Below are 20,497 nucleotides of genomic sequence, written 5' to 3' on the forward strand. Positions count from 1 at the left end.
ACTGTAGGCCACGCACATTAGGCAGGCATGTGACTCATTTGCCAGAGTCACGTGACCACTTGGTAAGGTTCGTTCTTTCGGTAAAGTCACGTAGAAGGGAAACAATAAAATAATAAAAATATAAAACAATACAATTCTCACGACGTTTCGACTGCAAAACAAGCAATCATCATCTGGTGTTTTTTTTATTGTTTCCCTTCTACGTGACTTTACCGAAAGAACCAAGAATATGAATCCCTGCAGTCACGAAAGCTTTAAATAAAAATTGAAGGTTCGTTAGGATAAACATTTAGCTTAACTATTCAAAATTAATCCGTAGCCATCCATAATAATAAAATGACCATCAACACATTTATGCTTTATGATATATTAGACATTAGTGAACTTTAAACAGTCATTTGTTATCAGTATTTTTACGTAAATTTAAATATGTACAATTCAGAGTGTTAGATATTCATGAGGGATTTTGAGAGGGAGGCCCGTATTGAGGACAAATCGTGACGCCAGCACGTTGAGATTTCAGGCTATATATATCTTATTACTTGATAAGTATCTATTTACACTTGATAAGTATACAAGTTTGTAAATATGATAGTAAGAAACAGTTATTGATCATTTGCAGTGTCAATACTGTTAAATGTTGGGGCCCCATTATTGACGCCAAATTGCCTTAGTGAAGCCCTGACTCTTGCTCTCAATGTATATTTTAAGTTACACATTGTTATTGTCTTTGCTTAATTTATTAATAATTAATAGTATAGATTATCTCTGTAAAATCATACTACTGTTTAAGATCCGAGTAATATAAATCGTAGTCGGGAAGGGGCTATGTTTGCGCGTAGTCACTTTAAGATGTTTCTTGTTCATGTTTTTGTTTGTTGTGGTTGCACCCGATTCAAGAGCCGAATGGCTCACAGGGCTATGCCAAATAAATGAAACTGAATGTAATGAATACTATAGGTAGGATAAACATAGTCTCGGAAGTGATATGATCGGCACAGCATTGTAAATTAATAGCACAGGTATGATAAGTTTATAATAACAATCATAGCTATAATAGGTGTATTATTCAGTCAGTTTATGAATAGCATAGTATTAAAAGGATAGTTATGCTTAGCTTGACATAAAAGATCGTTTAGATAAATATAGGGAATTTAGATTATTGTTCAAATATATATTTACGTAATTAGAGAGTCACGTGACCACTGGATAAAGGCTCTTGAGAGAGGGACCATATTGAGGGCCAATAGTGACGTTAACACATTCATATTACTGGGTCTGTTGGCATTCCTGTGGGCTGGGAGCTGTACAAATAAAAACATGCCATTTTGAAACCTTGTCACCCCCTTAGAAAGTCCTTGTGTGTGTGCATGTGGCCAGTGTTGGGAGCGAGAGCAATTCCTGATGCAGTCGACAAAAAAGCATCATGCAGTGGTATCAAGGAAAACAACGCAGGAGTGCTACCAAAACTTCTATTTAGTCATTTATTGTCCTTGATAACGGTCAAAGCCAGGACAGATCGATTCACAGTGGGCAAGAGTCACACAACCAAATATTTTATAAAAGCCCGGCGTTATGTGTGTCCATCTGTCCATATGTCCATGTGTCTGTTTTTCCGTCAACTAAATTATAACAGCCTTTCAGAAGGCCTGAATCAAAAGTTCTAGAAAGTGGACACCCCCCCCACCCCCCAAGATGTGGAGGTTAAAAGTTGATCCAACAGGTTTCCAAAAATTGTCGACCCCCTCTCCAATGAAACAATATTTGTAGACATATATGCCGACACACCCTTCACATAATAGAGTCGGTAGTATCTGCACACATGGGGGGAGGGAGGGGACATCAGTGCGGGTGACAGGCATAAGGCGGCCATAGCCCGCCGAAATTCTCATACTCTAAAACACGTAATGGTGTTTGTAAGTGTAGAGGGAAAAATCGGAGTACCAGGAGAAAAATCCACGTGACCACCATGGGACGAAACTCCTAATATACAGGTATCCCTCACCAACCGTATATTTGTCAACCTCGGGTTCTTTTATAGACGGCTTATTATTTGTATACCAATTTACCCACAAAATGTCACGGTACCGTGGTTCTCCATGCTCCAGCACAACTCGCGGTGCTGCACAGCTGATCAGCTGTTTTATTGTACTGTACTGTAATTCTCGCAGCGCATAGACCATGTCGCATCACAACCACATTCACAAGAACTCTTTTCCGTTCCGAGATGTCTGCAAGTTGCAGGGTGGGTCCTGTTCACCGCTGAATCTCGAACGCGCAATTGTTAGCATTCATTTTATTTAAAGGCAAAGCGCCATTTTTAAGACTTTGCACTGATGTCACCGCAGATAACTGTAGCGACACGACCGCACCGTGTGATAGCTGGTACCAAACTGTGCCACACGCCCTCCCGAGTGGGAGCCTCCATACGTCTTCTGACCTAAAGACGTACTGTACCAATGAAGTTATTTATTATTTTCGTAATATTCCAGGCAATGTTTAATTGTGCTCTTATTCATGGACCTGCAGTGTGCAGCATGTAGTGAAGGTGAAAGTGTCGCGTCTGTGGCCTGGAGGAAGAAAAGGAGAGTGGACTGAGCCCCTCCTCCTAACCACCCCACCATCTCATTTATCGTCATTATCGTTAATATTCAAGGTATGTAAAGTTAATGTCATATTTTTTTATAAAGTTATACTGCAATGCACTGTATTTTATTCGGTGATTAGTTAATAAACAGACAACTTAGTTAAGCAATGACGAGTCTGACCACAGGCGTGGTTCCCCTGCCCCTCTATTTCCCACAAGCGCCTGTACTTTATCAACCGTGGATTTGCCAACCGTAGAATTTTCCAGAAACCTAACCCCTGCGGTTGGCGAGGGATTGCTGTACAAGCATCAGGGTCAGGAACGAACCCATGAACTCCTGTATACCTAGTGAGGTAGTTAACATCTCGCCACTTTGGTTTCCTGGTGCCAATTTGAGAGACTTAAACTCAACAAATTGGATAGCATGACTAATTGATCAATAACCTAATTCGACGGCATAATTTATCGTCATTACTTCAAGCCTAATCATGATTATTTGGTGATTCTGATTTTGATAACAATGATCGTTATCCAAATCCTAATAATTCTTTGCAGGGTTCTGAATTGGAATTGTTTAGCCAAGTCCTCATTGCGTATTTTGGAATGAAATAAACATTACATTCGAACGTTAATGGGCGTCAGATAAATAAATCATGCGTGAGGATATAAAACCTTTATGTCTTTATTGTTGAAGAAATCAGCAGATATTCCATATGAGAAGCACATAGTTGAGTTAAGCGGACTATCAGCTAAACAAACCTAAAATCTAGTCTATTAAAAACGAATTATATTACTGACTTGCAAAGGCATACATTTGTAAATCTACAAGTTAAATTGCAATCAAACAACACAAATAAGCAGGTTATTGGTTGACCGCAGAGATTGGTGGAAACTTTTCATGGTTAAGCGATGTTAACAGATACCATACAAATACAATTCGGAATACACACTGTATATCAACAATTGAAAAATGTGCTTATATTGAACATCAAGCAGTGTAGCCACAATCGCGCTGGTACAATGTGCGCATAGAGCCATTAGGTGAAGGAAAGGACCCCCCCCCCTCTCCATTGGTCGCGGTGCAGCACGGCAGCAGACATCTGTCAGCCACCACCCCCAGCCCTCTCAACTTCCTGAGTCGTGCATGCGCAGTTGGGAAAACATTCACGGAGACATGCACACACGGAAGCATGGAGACGTGCACAGAGACACTGAGACCAACACAGAGCGACTACACTCGCACACACAAAAACACAGAGATGCACACAGATATGGAGATACACAAAACACAGAGACATACACTGAGACAGGAATTGACTCCCACAAAGACACGGAGACACGCATGCAGAGACACAGACATGAATACACTCAGACACGGAAGCACAGACAACAATAACCGAGATTCTCCATTAAGTGGCGGTGACGTCACCACAGCGCTCGTGCCAAGATATGTGCATTTTAAGGTCATGTGAAGTGTCAAACGCCTGATGGTAGGAGATCACGGGACAGACCCAGGTGCCATGGGTTGACTGAGATGACTGGAAGATGCATCAGCTGTGCCCCTACTGTCCCAGACACAGAGACAAACAAATATACCCCGTATAACCTAAGCAGACTTTTTGGGGCAAGTATTGTTAGTGAGCTCCTATGAAGGCCTATGAAGACACAGCGACACACAGACACAAAGACACACAGAGAGACACACAGAGATATGGAAACAAACTCGGAGTACAAAGACAGACACAAATACATTGAAACAGTTGGGCAAATTATTGTCACAAGTTGAGATCACCAATTATCTCTAAGCTACAATGCATTCCGACCAACTCCATTGGGCCCACAGTGAGTGATTGGTTCAATGTGCCATGAAGATCGAGTAAGCTCTTTGAGAACCACTGGTCTAGGGAACACAACTTTAGGTGGGTCCAATTGCCTAAGCAGAAGAGCAGCATTGACTTTTGTCCAGATTTGAGCAACTAAATTGTTAACAATTAAATCAAAATTCAAATATCAAAATCGGGCCCTACGGACAGATGATGCCCACTTGCAGACCGGGAATGCGTCACCTCCTGCCACACTGACACATATGTCATCAGGAGATCTTCTATGTTAAATATAACTATAGCTGGACATTGGGGTAATTTAGATATAAACTGATTAATATGTTGAGTGCCTTCACTCAAAGTTCTTGACATAGCTTACAACACGGTGACAGAATAGGAGGATGTAGTTGACAGGGGGCGTGCTATGAATATTGAGGAATGATTGATAGCAATATAGTGGTGCTTAGGGATCATGAGAGGGCCATAGGGGAGGGACTGGAATGAGTGGAGGGGCCATGGGAGGGTTAAAAGAGAGTGGGCAATAGAGAAGAGGTGGTGAGGCTACCTTCACCACCACCAGCTATTGCCACTGCCGCTGCTACCATCGATCCAGCTCTGGCCACCACCCCGCCCCCCAGCGCCCCCCCCTCGTAGCAGCAAGGGTGGTGTCGGCACGCCTCAGCGTGTGGACCACGTAGGCGAGCGCCAGCGCAGACCCCACGTGGCAGGCCGCGAGGCCAGCGCCAGCCCCGAGCGCGAGGACGCACGGAGAGTGACGCTCTGCCTGGCGGTGGTGCTCGTGGTCATGGTGTTCGTGGTGATCCACACCGCCACGGCTCGTGCACTGGGACAGAGTGGGCGCGCGGTGGCGAGCGGTGGGGTCGGCGGGGTCGGGATTGTGGTCAGCCGGACGGGATGTGGCGTTGGCCATGAGGGTGGATATGGTAGTGATGGATCTTGTGGTTGGTCTAGTCGTGGGTTTCAGAGTCATCGTGATTTTTTTAATTTCTTCATCATGGCACAGGTTTTCGAGATTGATGTCTTTGATTTTTTTCTTTGACCCTGTACACTCTGCGTCCCATTGATAGTTAGTTATTCCATCCCAGTAGTAAGATTTTTGTCCGTTGCTTCTAAGCCAGGAACTTAAGTAGAAAATATCACATGACTCGCAATTCCAGGGATTGTGATACCGTGTGAGTTTTACCAACGACGCTAGAAAGGAATCCTCCACGCACTCTCTGACTCCCGTTACTCCTCAGTCACCATCACCGAATCAGGTTCTACAAAAATCGTGCTTTTTTAACGACATCAATTGTATTGCAAACTCGTATACGATTCCTAAAAGCATTCCAATTAAAGCAGTTCTCTTGTACAAAGTGACATTCAAGAATGTGAGGTCATTCTCCACGGCTTCACGTGATAAAGAAGGTTGAGATTATCTTGGTGGGGATGCCTGCCAGCTAGTTGCTGTGTAGGTACAGCCACACCATGTCCGTAGGGATAGCGTCCGGGACAGACGTTAGACTTCGATCCTGGCAATAAACGTTGCCCAATTCACAACCACAGACGCCTCCGTCTCCACACGCGGGGCTCCCGGCCTGTGCTCCAACCCACGCAGATGCGGAGAGAATCAGAGCCCAGAAGATCCGAGCCATCGCCATCCATCGCTTCATCGTGGCCAGCTCAGTGCTCAGCTCCCTGTGAATGACCCCCCCCCCCCGTGTGAGTGTGGGGTTAGTGATATTGACAAATAATAGATACCAGAATCTTTGTTCAATATCAGAATTGTTGCTTATCCTGGAAGAATTCGATGAGCTATGAGAAAATTCCCACGAGCTATAGCTCTGGGTGTATGTATTTATGTTCAACTTATTTCGCAACGTACATAGCCTGCCATGCTAATCGGAGGTGCGGAGATATATTGGCTGCAATTTCAGAGAAATTTTATACTTAATTTTTTTTAACAATTTTATGAATGCACTTTTTGTAATACTATTACTATTTACATTCGAGGTGCGTTGTAGAAAGATATTCATAAACCAGTCTCAAAACACCGATCCTGAAATCCAGTCTGATGGTGGCTTGAAATGTGCTTTCGAAGTTCAGAAGTTAAGAAGGTTATTTCCCAAGTAAAGCCCACTGGGCTAAGAAGTTATTCTTCAAGGGTGACTCACCCGCCAAACAACATTCCGCAATTACAGATTCTAAAAAAGAAACTTAACAATAAAAATTGCAATTATGTTGTAAACTTACATAAACACTTAAACTTTTAGTGATTTTAATAAGAGAGTCAGTTTACATGAGGACAGAGATTGCAGGATGGAGATGCCAAGAGACAAAACTATGTGGCTCCAAAACTGTCGGGCAGCAACATTAAATTATTTAATCCCACATTGAGCCCGAAATCTGGGAGCTATTAATTAATGCAGCTATATTGCTTGCAGATATGTATAATGAATTACATTATCTACTATATTTTCCACATGCACTGGCTAGATTTCTCCTTAATTATTGTATGAATATTTTTCTGGGGGTCCAAGCTGACCGAAGCTCCCAACATTATCGCCTGTCGCTTTGCCGAATCCGAGCACCCCATGGACCCTATTGCCTCTCCAGAATCACAAGTCAGGAAGCAGGAGGTGGGCAGGTAGAATCATAGCGAGGGACACCCAAGTGCTAGAGGGAACATTAAAAACATATTTTTTTGGCTATTTCAGTTAGAAATTAAAGCAAGATTTCATGGTAAAACTAAATTTAGATACCACTTAAGTGTATGCTTAAATTGTGTTAGATCAGTGGTCCTACCGGTGTTCCATGATGGCTGTGATGCGAATGCAGGTTGATCCGGAAGTAATTCTACATTTTGTTACGGACATTAATTAATATCTTACACATATTCAATAAAATAAATGAAGTTAGGTAAACTACCCTTGTTTAACTACACTAACCCCAAGTTATAAATGATCCCCCAGTAAAAAAAAAAGTGGGTTAAGTTATTTTTTTATGTTGTGGTAATATTAATTATGTTATGAGTGGTATTTTTAGAGAAGTGAATGCATTCGGTCACCAGTGGTGGGTGGCTGAGTGGACCACGGAAATGTTTGTAATCGGTCAGGTAGTCTGTGGGCCGAGCAAGCTTGAGAAGCACTGCGTTAGACAAATGTTTGTGCACATAAGTTGCTGCTTTTGTGCCATGCTACAGGTAAAAAAATGGCAAAGGTTGGGTTGCAAAAAACATACATTTTTAAATATATAAATGTGTATATTTGTGGCAAGATGCTTCCATAATTTGTAAACTCATACTTGTGAGCAAGAAAGCGAATGCTTCCCATATAGAGTTATATTTGTCATCAGTTTAAGTAAATGTATGAACATTAGTGAGCAGTGTACTTTTAGAAAAGCATTGTTAAAGTACTTCAATTAAGATGTTTACATGTTCCTTTCATGTTATGTGAAATTTAGTACAAAAAGCAACGAATGCTAGACTGAGTTGAAAATAGCATTTACATCTTCGTCCATAGTGAGTGACATCCTTTATTTAATCATCTGAGATCCCCCATTCAGATTCACTGTCTCGAGTGAGTGACGTCCTTTAACCAGATGAGAACCCCCACTGATATTCTCAGTCTCTTGTAACAGACGACCTTTATTTAACTATGTGCGATCCCCCATTAATATACACTGTCTCTTGTGAGTAACGTTATTTATTTAAGTCAGGTGAGATCCCCCATTGCGATTCACTGTCTCTAGTGACTGAGGTCCTTTATTTAACCCAGGTGAGAGCCCCATTAAGATTCACTGTCTCCAGTGACTGACGTCCTTCAGTAAACGCGTGAGATCCCCCATTGAGATTCATTGTGTCATGTGAATACCGTCCTTTATTTAACTTAGGTGAAAGCCCCCATTGAGATTCAGCACCTATTTTTAATCAGCGTCATTTACAGGATAACTCCTTTTATCTGCAGTGATATAGGGGCCAATATCGCGGATCCTATAATCCGCAGAAGCTATCTGCGATTTGACTAGTATTGGCAAGGTAAACCTTGCTATTGGGGTCAATTAACTGCACGATTCCCCTTATCTACTAATAAAATAAAGTCGAGCGCGGATCGTTGAAGAACCACGCGTTTGCACACCAACGGGGAGTGTGGAACAGATACATTATTTAAACTAAAATGTTTATTTAGTATTTTACCAGGTAAGGCTCACTGAGATATGAAGCTATTTTTTATAAAGAAACCTGGCCACAGATGATAGCTTAACGAAGTGGCTCATTACTTGGAAATAAATAGCAGCCAAATACTCTTAAACGCACGTTTCTAAATATGGAAGGAAAAACCGGAGGACCCGGAGAAAAATCCAAACGACCATAGGGAGAGAGAGACATGCAAACTTCAAATATGCAGGCGTCAGCGTCGGGATCGAACCCACGACCTCCTGCATACCGAGCAAGATAGTTAACATCTCACCACCACGGTGCCAACTATGGGTATCACCGGAATCCATGGAAGACAGCAAGTTAAAGTTACAGAAGTAGTTTGAATGGCTGCATGCAACTGGGCAAATCGTCTAATGCAGAGTTATTGAATGAATATCATGGACAGAATGGAAGGAATGGCTATGATCGCCCACGTGCTTCAGGAAAGACAGGGCACATAGTCACAATGCACAAAGACTAATGTTGCATCTAGACTAACATTGAGCATAGATTAACACGGCACGTACACTAACATGCCACGTACACTAACATTGCCCATAGACTAACACGGCACATCGACTAACATTGCCTATACACTAACATGCAACGTAAACTAACATAGAACCAAAGAGTATGGATCCTTGCAGTCACGAAAGCTTCAAATCTAGAATTATACTAACATTGCCATAGACTAACGTTGCCCAAAGACTATTATTGCCTAAAGACTAACGGGGCACATAGACTAACATTGCCCATGTACTACCACGACACATAAACTAACATTGCCTATACACAAACATGCCACGTACACTAACATTGCCCATAGACTAACACGACACGTACCCTAACATTGCCTATAGACTAACATGTCAAGCAGACTAACATTGCCCACAGACTAATATGGCACATCGACTAATATGCCTATACACTGACGTGGCATGTACACTAACATTGCACATAGACTAACATTGCCCATCGACTAACACTGCCCATAGACTAACATAGCACATAGACAAACATAGCACATAGACAAACATGGCACATACACTAACATTGCTCATAGACTAACACGGCACATAGCCTAATATTGCCCATAGGATAACACGGCACGTACGCTAACAGTGCACATAGACGAAAATGCCAAATAGACTACCATTGCCCATAGACTAATATTGCGCATAGACTAACGTCCCCATAGACTTACATGGCACATAGACTAACGTTGCCCATAGACTAACACGGGACATAGACTAACGTTGCCCATAGACTAACACGGAACATAGACTAACATTCCCCACAGACTAACACGGCACATAAACTAATATGGTACATAGACTAACGCTGCCCATAGACTAACATGGCACATACGTAGACTAACATTGCCCATAGACTAACACGTCACGTACACTAACATTGCCCATAGACTAATGTGATACATAGATTAACACGGTACATAGACTAAACTGCACATAGACTAACATGGCACATAGACTAGTTTTCATTTCTTTTCAGTTTCATTTAATAGGATTTACCTGTGAGCCATTCGGCTCTTGATTTGGGTTCAACCGCAACAAACAATACAATTACAAGATACACCTAAAATGCATTGTACACAAATCTAAACATCACATACTTAAACAATAAAATCCAACAGAAAAAGCACAACCCGCCCATGCTGCATTAAAAAAAGTGCAAAAAATTCCATTTCGATGTTTGATCTCAATAACAATCAATACAATACAGATCGAAATTTTAAGTATAAATCTATACTAAAAAAAAATCGGGCCAAACCAAGCCCCTCTAAAACTTACTAAAACAATGCTATGTAAACAACGTAATAGTTTTCCCAACAAATGTGAAGTTTACAATAGCGACACACACAACACACATCACTAAACCTAGCATCCTTCGCTAGCTGCAAAAGTCAATCCATAATAGCCAGATCAACAATAGCAGTAGCAGCGCACTATAAGCAAAATACATAATAAGGTCATACGACGGTAATCTATAGCTATATTTTTTTTTATTTCAGGCCACAGGATAGCAGTGGCAGCTATGGTTGTACGACTCCTCTAGAGCAGTGAGTTGAGTGATCGTCTTGTTGGTCACGATCCAAGCTGGAGTTTATTTGCGATAGCATCCAGACCCTCGGGGCATCTATAGCGAAAGCCCTTTCTCCAGTATTTGTACGGCAATTAGGAATGCGAAGACTAACACGTCACGTACACTAACATTGCCCATAGACTTACACGGCACAAGTAATAACATTGCCCATAGACTAACACGGCACATAGACTAACATTTCTTATAGACTAACATTACCCATAGACTAATATTTCCCATATATTAACATTAGTCATAGACTAACACTGCACATACACTAACATTGCCCATTGACTAACATTGCACCTAGACTAACATCGCTCCACGACTAACACTTGCTTTACCAAGATAGCAGTTTACAAATTAATCTATTTGTGCTGTAATATACTCAATATTTATTAATCTTCTCTATTTAAATTAATTAAGTTATGAATGTACTATAAATGAACCTGCATTAAGACCAGTTGGCTGCCGTAATTTTCCACATGCATGTATGTATGTTGAACGTCTTTGGCACAGCACTTAGCCAACCGCGCTAATTGGATGTACTGGGGAAGGATAACACACTTAACACAAAAAGCAGTTCTAATAAAGTAGTTTTCAATTAGATTATTGAAAAGTGCATAGCTCCGTTGGCTTCCTAATTTCGTCAGGAAGAGCTTTTCATACGGCCGTAAAAGCGCATGTGAAAGCGCGCGATGCGGTGACCGTCTTTGCCCAATAGTTAGCCATAAGCCGCTGTCGAGATGACCGCAGTTTGTGTGAATGTTTGTGCTACTTAACGAGATCAGCAAGGTATTTTGGTTAATTTGTATTAAGCACTTTGTGTGTAACGAGTGCGACCTCATAATTTACTTGTTTGGCAGCCATCAGCCAATGCAGCTCAGTTGAGCACTGGATGAACATGGTCGGATAATGCATTACCCGTCACGACACGCTCCAGATAATTTTGTACAAGCTACAGCATGGCAATGTTTTTGCCAGACGTCCCGTAGAATAGTGAGTTGTAATAAACTAGCCTTACCGATACCACAACTCAATAGTGGTCAATATTACTCTTTGGTTCTTTCGGTAAAGTCACGTAGAAAATAAAATAAAATAATAATATAATACGACGGTTCGGTTGCAACACAAGCAACCATCATCAGGTAAGAATGATAAAACACAGACATGGGGGAACAGCATAGGCAGACACACATGCAGAAAGAGACACACACCAATACATTGTCTTGGTGTGTGTCTCGCTCGGTGTGTCTTTGTGTGTGTCTCTCTGCATGTGTGTCTGCCTATGCTGTTCCCGTGTCTGTGTTTTATCATTCGTTCTTACCTGATGATGGTTGCTTGTGTTGCAACCGAAACGTCGTATTCTATTATTATTTGATTATATTTTCTACGTGACTTTACCGAAAGAACCAAAGAGTAATTCCTGCAGTCACGAAAGCTTCGAATCTAGTGGTCAATATGTCTGAGAGCCCTGATATTAAAATTGTAGGATCTGACTACATTTTGCACCTGGTAATTAAACGACGTATTCTGGTCGAGTATGGTGCCGAGGCTCTTTATTGGGCTATATCATTTGTCGCCAGGTCGCTTCTGAAAAAAAACTATAGAGTTCAGTGACTCTTACCTGGCTAACCATCGAACAAAGAAGGCCAATGCATCGCACACTTTCAGATGCGCTTCTGTGGCCATCTTGAACACTCTTACCTTCCAATATTAGGAAGTCACTGGAGCTATGCACATTTAAATGCGCGAGATTGAAGCAGTTTTTTTTTCTGAAATGCGTTTTGTGTTTAGTTGTCCTTCCCCTGCACTTCCGATTAGCATATTTGGATATGTACGATGCCAAAGAAGTTCACCATATATACCACAACATTGTGGGCAGGAATGGATAACATCATAGCTGATGGTGGTGACAATGGATGATCTTCCTAAACCTAATTGCGTTTCAACACCTCTCAGTGGAATTGGTGCTTCTGTATATATAATTATTTTCCACGCCCAATAATTTAGCATATCAGGATCATCAGAATCTTAATTTAGACTGCTGGAGGAATTCAATGAGCTATGAAGCTCTTTTTCACAGATGTCCAGTCGTGGCCCAAAAGGGCGGGCCAAAAGTGAGTACACACAGGGCACACAGTGTACACACAGCGTACACACAGGGCACACACAGGGTACACACAGGGCACACACAGGGTACACACAGCACACACAGGGTACACACAGGGTACACACAGCACACTTAGGGTACACACAGGGTACACACAGTGTACACACATGGTTGTTACATGTATTTTATGCAGATCACAACGGGTTATTTCGTTGATGTTCACAAATGTTCAATCTGACTGCCATTAACATTAATGCACGATGCACGAATAATCTTTGGGAATTAATTCAGGACGTTGTTTTCTTTTCTGCAAATTACATTGTATAATCTTTGAAGGTTGATCGTCAATTCTGTTTTGTTGTCTCAATTTATTCGGGGATGCTTGGGTCGAGGGTTTGTGAACAACGGATGTGAGGTGACCCCCCAAATATGGTAGAAGAATAGTAGATCATCAATAATTACAATAGATACAATATTAACTTGACGAATAACCAATGAAAAGGCCATAATGCTAGTGTTAAAAAATACGAGAAATTGAATCGAAATCTTATTGATCCTGGAGAAATCCGATGAGCAATGAAGCTCTTTTCACAGATGTTCAGTAGGTGCAGGTCAAAACGTTACAACAACAAAAATACATATAACACGATAGCAGTGCAAGTATAGGACAGGTAAACAAATCAACAAACAAATATACAACAACTAAACTATTAAATTTTGATTTAAAGCTTTCGTGACTGCAGTAATTCATATTCTTATATGAACTAAACTATTGTTTTTATTTTACCAAGTGAAACCCACTGAGCTATTAGTTATTTTTCAGAAGCAAATGATAGGTCAACGACGTGGCTTATCCCGTGGAGATGTAAAGCAGTCAATTCATCTAAATCTAAATAACCGTATGTATTAATGTTAAACTTCCTTGGTACCGTATGTAACAAACCGTAGTAATTGGAGGTGCGGGGGAAGGACAACAAACTAAACACAAAAAAACTGTTCTAAATAAATGAGTTTTAAATATAGATTTTTTTAAATGTGGCTTCCTTATATAGCAGTATTATCCTGACTTTTGGACCATCTTGTATAAGAGCAGTGGCTATTTTCATCCTTGTTTGTCTACTGCTGTATTCCTCCTTGTTGAATGTAGTTTCAACCGAGTAACCCCCTTGGCTGACCCAACATGGTTCTGAGAAATAAATCTTCGGATAATAAACATCCAAATTTTTACCATTTGTTCATTTAATGAGGTATCCTTGCTAGTAACTGCAAGCGAATACAAAAAAATCAACGGACGCTCTGCATGCATAACGTAATGTGTTCGTGCTGGCTAGTTACTCTTGTAAAGCACATTGTTTACAATCAATGCGTTTAGAAAGGTATTTTATATCGTTCTAGCTGACCATATGGATTTAAAATGTATCTTAGTTTTATATTAACAGATTCATACGTGAGTATTCACCAACTACTCTAACTAATAATATAATTTCACACATTTATAAATCACCTCACGGAACCCCTGGGACATTGCCACTTACCTCCAGAGGTCCGCGTACCCCTGCTTGATACTCGAAACGCGTGATATTGATTCTAAATCTGGAGGGAAGAACCAGAGGACCTGGAGAAAAATATCTTCGACTACAGGGAGAGACAGAGAGTACACGCAGACTCCAAATATACAGCAGCAGGCATCGTCAGGGTAGGGATATAACCCAAGACTCCCTGCATACCAGGCGATCACATTTCTGCCATTACCCGTCCGTGACAGCTTCATTTGTTCAACATTTGCAAAATCCGATCGCTTATTTCTACCTCTGCAGCAAAAGTCCCCATCATTCCCTTATCCATACTCGTCTGGCCTACTGCAACGCTCTTATGCCCGGTCTGCCCATTGACTCATTTTGACCTACTTCGACAAAAAAACAACAACTCTGCTCGGCTCAAATTCAACCTTCCCTACAATTCCCATACCTCAGCCATCATCGCAAAACTGCATTGAGGCTCCCTATCTACTACCGCTGCCTGTTCAAATTCCTCACCCTGCGTCTACAAATCCCTACATGGTCTTGCCCCACCGTGTCTTGTCACTCTTGTATCTGTCTGTGTGTCGCTTTCTTGCCCTTCACGTTCTCAATATTTGCTGTCTCTCTCTGTTCCTCCTCCTTGTGCTCAATCAACGCTTTCTCTCTTCTCGCCCTGCACCTCCTACACTGGAAAAAAACTTCCCCCTCCATATTAAGCGATAACCTTCGTTCACTAGTTTCCGCTCTTCATTCAAAACTCACTAATTGTTCCCTAGCTCATCCTACGACCCCCCTTAATCTCATAACCACCACCCTTACGGTTCCCTCTTCATATTTTCATCACACGGCTATCACTCATTAACCCCATTAATTCAATCCATTAATCGTCATCTCTTGTCATCGATTTCGCTTTCACTGAATTCACACATCATCACAGATACTTCCCCATGGATTCCTCTCATCCATTTTATTTGGCCTCATCTCCACCATTACATTCACATGTACCGTTCTTAAGTCTCTGTAAAGCGCCTGAGTTAAGATGCAATCTAAATTACGGTAAGATAAGATTTTACGTCTTCAAGCCACCGTACCTGAGTGTGGAACACGAGGCTCCCGTGACGACTTTCCTCCCCAGAGCTCTGCCTGCGCATTTGTTGTGCCTGACTCCACCTCCTGCTCCCTCCCCTCACCCCAACTCTCCAACTCTCACCCCGACTCTCCAATCCTCACCCCGGCTCCCCAACCCTCACTCTCACCCCAACTTCCTCACCCCGACTCCCTCACCCCGACTCTCCAACCCTCACCCCGACTCCCTCACCCCGACACCCTTACCCTCAACCCAACTCTCCAACCCTCACCCAGACTCTCTCACCCCGACTCTCCAACCCTCACCCGCACTTCCTCACCCTCACCCCGACTCTCCAACCCTCATGCCGACTCTCCAACCCTCACCCCGACTCTCCAACCCTCACCCCGACTCCCTCACCCCGACTCTCCAACCCTCACCCCGACTCCCTCACTCCGACTCTCCAACCCTCACCCCGACTTCCTCACTCTCACCCCAACTCTCCAACTTCCTCACCCCGACTCTCCAACCCTCACCCCGACTCTCCAACCCTCACCCCGACTTCCTCACTCTCACCCCAACTCTCCAACTTCCTCACCCCGACTCTCCAACCCTCACCCCGACTCTCCAACCCTCACCCCAACTTCCTCACCCTCACACCGACTCCATCACCGCCACCCCGACTCTCCAACCCTCACCCCGATTCCCTTACCCTCACCCCAACTCTCAAACTTCCTCACCCCGACTCCCCAACCCTCACCCCGACGCCCTCACCCCGACTCCCCAACCCTCACCCCAACTCTCCAACCCTCACCCCGACTCTCCAACCCTCACCCCAACTTCCTCACCCCTACTCCCACCCCGACTCCCCAGCCCTCACCCCGACTCCCTCACTCCGACTCTCCAACCCTCACCCCGACTCCCCAACCCTCACCCCGACTCTCCAACCCTCACCCCAACTTCCTCACCCAGACTCCCCAACTCTCAACCCGACTCTTCATCAATGACCCCGACTCTTCATCACTGACCCCGAGTCCCATAGCCACCGTCTATGGTGGTCCCATAGCCACCGGGCCCCCATAGCCACGCTCTGAGGGATTGGCTGTGTTGTGGTGATCTGCATTGTGGTGAATGAGAGGGTGAATGAGAGGGTGAGAGGATGAGTGAAGAGGTGATTGAGTGACAATTTTGTATCGTGGTGAGTCAGTAGGTGAGTGGATGAATTAGGTGAGTAAGTGAATGATTGAATAAACGAGTGCATGGATGAGTGGGTGAGTGAGTGAGTGGGTGAGTGAGTGAGTGGGTAAATGTGAGTGGGTGAGTGAGTGTGTGAGTGCGATGTTGTGACCTGCGCTACGAACCCGGCGACCCGCGTTTGATTCCCGCTCATGGCTAACACCAGTGGCGATTACCTGAACCGGTTTTGTGCCTACCTTAGATCGACTCAGCCTCAAATGAGTACCTGGTGTGGAGTGTAGTCAACATCGCCACTTGGGAGACAAAGGCCGTGGTGCTGGCCACATACCCCTCGTGTACCGTGCCGCTAACAGCACTTGCCCCAACAGTTTGTTAAGGCCACACGGCGGAACTTAGTCTTTTTTGTGACAGTAAGGTACAGCAAAGGTCTGAGGACACCGCCTCTGCAGCACTCGAGACGCCACTGGAGCCTCATCAGAGAGGGCTTTTACTCACCTCACCCAACAAACGCTGTCACTCGATTCTTCCTACTTCATCCGTCCAAAGCAAACAAAACATCATCAACCTCGTGTCCGCACCAAGATTCTCCGAGTTTCTCACTAGCATGCCATGGGATTACCGCATCAAATTCGATATCAGGAAGCCACTGGAGCAATGCATTAACAGTAACAAGCTTAAGTGATCACAAGTACGGTCAAATAGCCCACACGAATGGCGTGGCAGAGGGGTGAGCCTTGATCCAGCGGTCGTTTGATACAAGGGCTGTACACGTAGACCCTGAACCACAATACATTGCTGCTGATCTCGACAAGGAGCATAAACCATCATCACGTAAACTCCGGTCATCCACACAGCAGCAGCGGCTGTTGGCTGGCCATCGAACAAAGATGGTCACTGCATCGCGCGCTTTCAGATGCGCTTCCGTGGCCCTTTTCGAACGCTCGTCCTTCCGATATTAGGAAACCACCTGAGCTATGCACTTTTATATCATCATCTGTATTGAGAATTATTTTCTTTATGACTGATTTTTTTGTGCTAATTTGTTGTCCTTCCAGCGCACCCCCGATCAGAACGGTTGGATACGTACGGTGCCTAAGAAGTTCAACACACATACAAGTCAACAACCATCGCATCGGAGTGATTGCTACCACGTGTTTGCAGTCTTAGTTAGATTCGCGCGTGTGCATTAGTGTGACCGTCACGGCGGGGTAGCGGTATTGTAGTGGTTAGCACACTGCGCTTCGAACCTGGCCACCCGAGTTCGATTCCCACTCACGGCCACCAACACGAGTGACAATTATCTGAATCGGTCCTGGGCCTCCTTCTAAGTCGACTAAGCCTCAAATGAGTACCTGGTGCGATGTGTAAAAATCGCCACTAGGGAGACAAAGGCGGCCGGGCGAGGTGCTGGCCACCCACTCCCTCGTGTGCCGTGCCGGCCTTCATTTGCGCTCGCTAACATCACTTGCCTCAACAGTCTTTTACAGGCTACACGGGGGTCTTTATTCTGGCGTCTCTCGCTCTCAGATTACATTTGGACTGTTGTTTGTTTATATAAAATATAATTGGCGCGTGTTTCTTTTACGAGCATCACACAATCTCGTGTGTTGTACAATATCCACCAAGGACCCTGGCTGCACTCGTCCTCTGCAATGTCGATGTCTCTGCTTCTGCTTTGTTGTTGCTGTTTGCTGTGTTCACCGCACCACGGATCTCCCGCGTCAAACAGCTGGCAAAGCGGCGAAACGGGATCGCTATCAGTGGTGTAACAAACCGCATACACTTAAACTTTAAGCTCATCGTAATAAAAATGCGCACCTTGATTCGCAATGTGTAGTGAAAATCCGAAGGACCCGGAGGGAAACAAACCCCACGCTACCACCACGGGGAGAGAGACACCGCAAACTCCAAATATACACAACATGCGTCAGGATCGGGATCGAACCCACGACCTCCTGCACACCAGGCAAAGGCGATAACATTTAGCCACCGCAAGAAGAACGAATCGCTCAGTGGGCTTTAGTCCAACTTCTTTGTAAAATCACAAGCAGGGAGGGTTCAAGCCGTGCTAGGTGTAAATTGTTCTTACTCCTCGTTACACGTAACTCCTCGTGGCGATTATAAAGAGGAAAAGGTGCTTGACTCGCCTAATTTGGGGGTGATCTCACAACTGACATCCTCGTACAACCGATTCCATAGCTTCACATTGCTGTGATGTTTGTGATCTCACAACTGATATCCTCGTACAACCGATTCCATAGCTTCACATTGCTGTGATGTTTGTGATCTCACAACTGATATCCTCGTACAACCGATTCCATAGCTTCACATTGCTGTGACGTTGTCTGCTGCGCCTGGTATGCAGGAATTCGGGGGTTCGATCCCGACCTTGATGGCTGCTGTATATTTGGAGTTTGCTGTGTCTCTCCCAGTGGTCGAATGGATTTTTTTTCTGCGGGTCCCCCGTTTTTCCCCTCCACATTAAGAATCAATTTCACGCGTTTACATTATTTAGATTTATTAGATTATTTAGATTATTTGGCTGGTATAAATGCCCACATGATAGGCCACTTTGTTGAGCTATCGTTTGTGGCTATTAGGTCAGTCGACTTTACCTGATCAAATAAAACAAATACATAGTTTAGTTTTCTTGATTTGAAACTTTTGTAACTGCAGGAATCCATACTCTTTGGTTCTTTCGGTGAAGTCACGTAGGTATAAAAATAATAGATCACGACGTTTCAATCGCAACACAAGCAATCGTCATCAGGTGGGACAACCACAGCAAGAAAACACTTCTGAAGTAGGTCTACTTTCTGAAGTCGGCCTACTTCAGCAGTTTTTTGTCCCACCTGATGACGATTGCTTGTGTTGCGATCCAATGGTCGTGATCTATTATTTTTATACCTAAGTGACTTTCCCGAAAGAAACTATAGTTTAGTTTTATTTGTATATTTTTGTGATTTGTTTATCTTTCATATACTTTGCACTCATATCGTGTTTGTGCATTTTGTTTGTTGTTGTAACGTTCTGATCCACCCCTACTGGACATCTGTGATAAAGAGCCTTATAGCTCATCGGATTCCTCCTGCAGTATAAATACATATTCTGGTGTGTTTGTGTAATTTTAGCTGTGAGTCTAAGAGAGCCCTTTGAAACAATTCGCTGATTAATTTTGCCTTTATTTTTGTGAACTTTTCCCTACTGCACGTTTCAATTGCCTTGTTTTAAAGATATCGTGGACAGATTCGTGCTTTTGGTTTTGAATATTTTTGAGGTACAAATAAACATTTCGGTAGTAACATTGCGTTCTCGATTTTTTACCGGAGATTTGTCAACGTTCTCCTGACCCACCAGAGTCACATAATGGTTTAAAATTATTGCTTAGGGTTTAGGGTTCGGATATATGGTTAGAGTTTTGCATTGATCGTTGGGTGTTGGAGGTAAATTGTGCAGCTAGATTTTATGTCGAGGGTTAATGGTTAATGGTCATGGTCTAGGGTTTAGATTTTAGGTTAATTGTTATGGAATAAGGTCAATTTTAGGGTCTATGTTTGTATATTTAACTTTTTAGCACCATACACAGCCAACCATGCTAATCGGAGGTACGGGGGAAGGACAACAAAATAAACACAAAAAACTATTTTAATGAAGTGAGTTCGTCAATCTGTATGATTTAAAAGTGCACAGCTCCAGCGACTTCTTAACATCGAAAGGAAGAGCGTTCCAGATGGCCGCAAAAGCGCATCTGAAAGCGCGCGATGCAGTGACCATCTTTGTTCGATAGCGAGACAAAGCCGCTGCGAGCATGAGCAGAGCTCGTGTCATGGTTTATGCCCCTTAACGAGATCGGCAAGGTGTTGTGGTTCAATCGTGGCACGCACTTTGTG

At 43.4% G+C, this 20,497-nt stretch overlaps 2 long non-coding RNA genes across 2 annotated transcripts; one reads left to right on the plus strand and one right to left on the minus strand.

The window, feature by feature from the left end:
- Positions 1 to 2,213: 2,213 nt before the first annotated feature.
- Positions 2,214 to 19,909, plus strand: LOC142907118 (uncharacterized). Its single transcript, XR_012930807.1, has 2 exons — positions 2,214 to 2,656; positions 17,663 to 19,909. It is a non-coding gene; the product is annotated as an uncharacterized LOC142907118 (long non-coding RNA).
- On the minus strand, positions 3,256 to 15,876 carry LOC142907117 (uncharacterized). The gene is made up of 3 exons (XR_012930806.1): positions 15,436 to 15,876; positions 14,360 to 14,459; positions 3,256 to 6,108 (listed from the first exon to the last, which is right to left on the minus strand). It is a non-coding gene; the product is annotated as an uncharacterized LOC142907117 (long non-coding RNA).
- Positions 19,910 to 20,497: the final 588 nt, after the last annotated feature.

Source organism: Petromyzon marinus, chromosome 75 (assembly GCF_048934315.1).
Source record: "Petromyzon marinus isolate PM22_M1 ecotype Great Lakes invasive population chromosome 75, UKy_Petmar_22M1.pri1.0, whole genome shotgun sequence".
In the NCBI taxonomy this organism is placed as follows: Eukaryota; Metazoa; Chordata; class Hyperoartia; order Petromyzontiformes; family Petromyzontidae; genus Petromyzon; species Petromyzon marinus.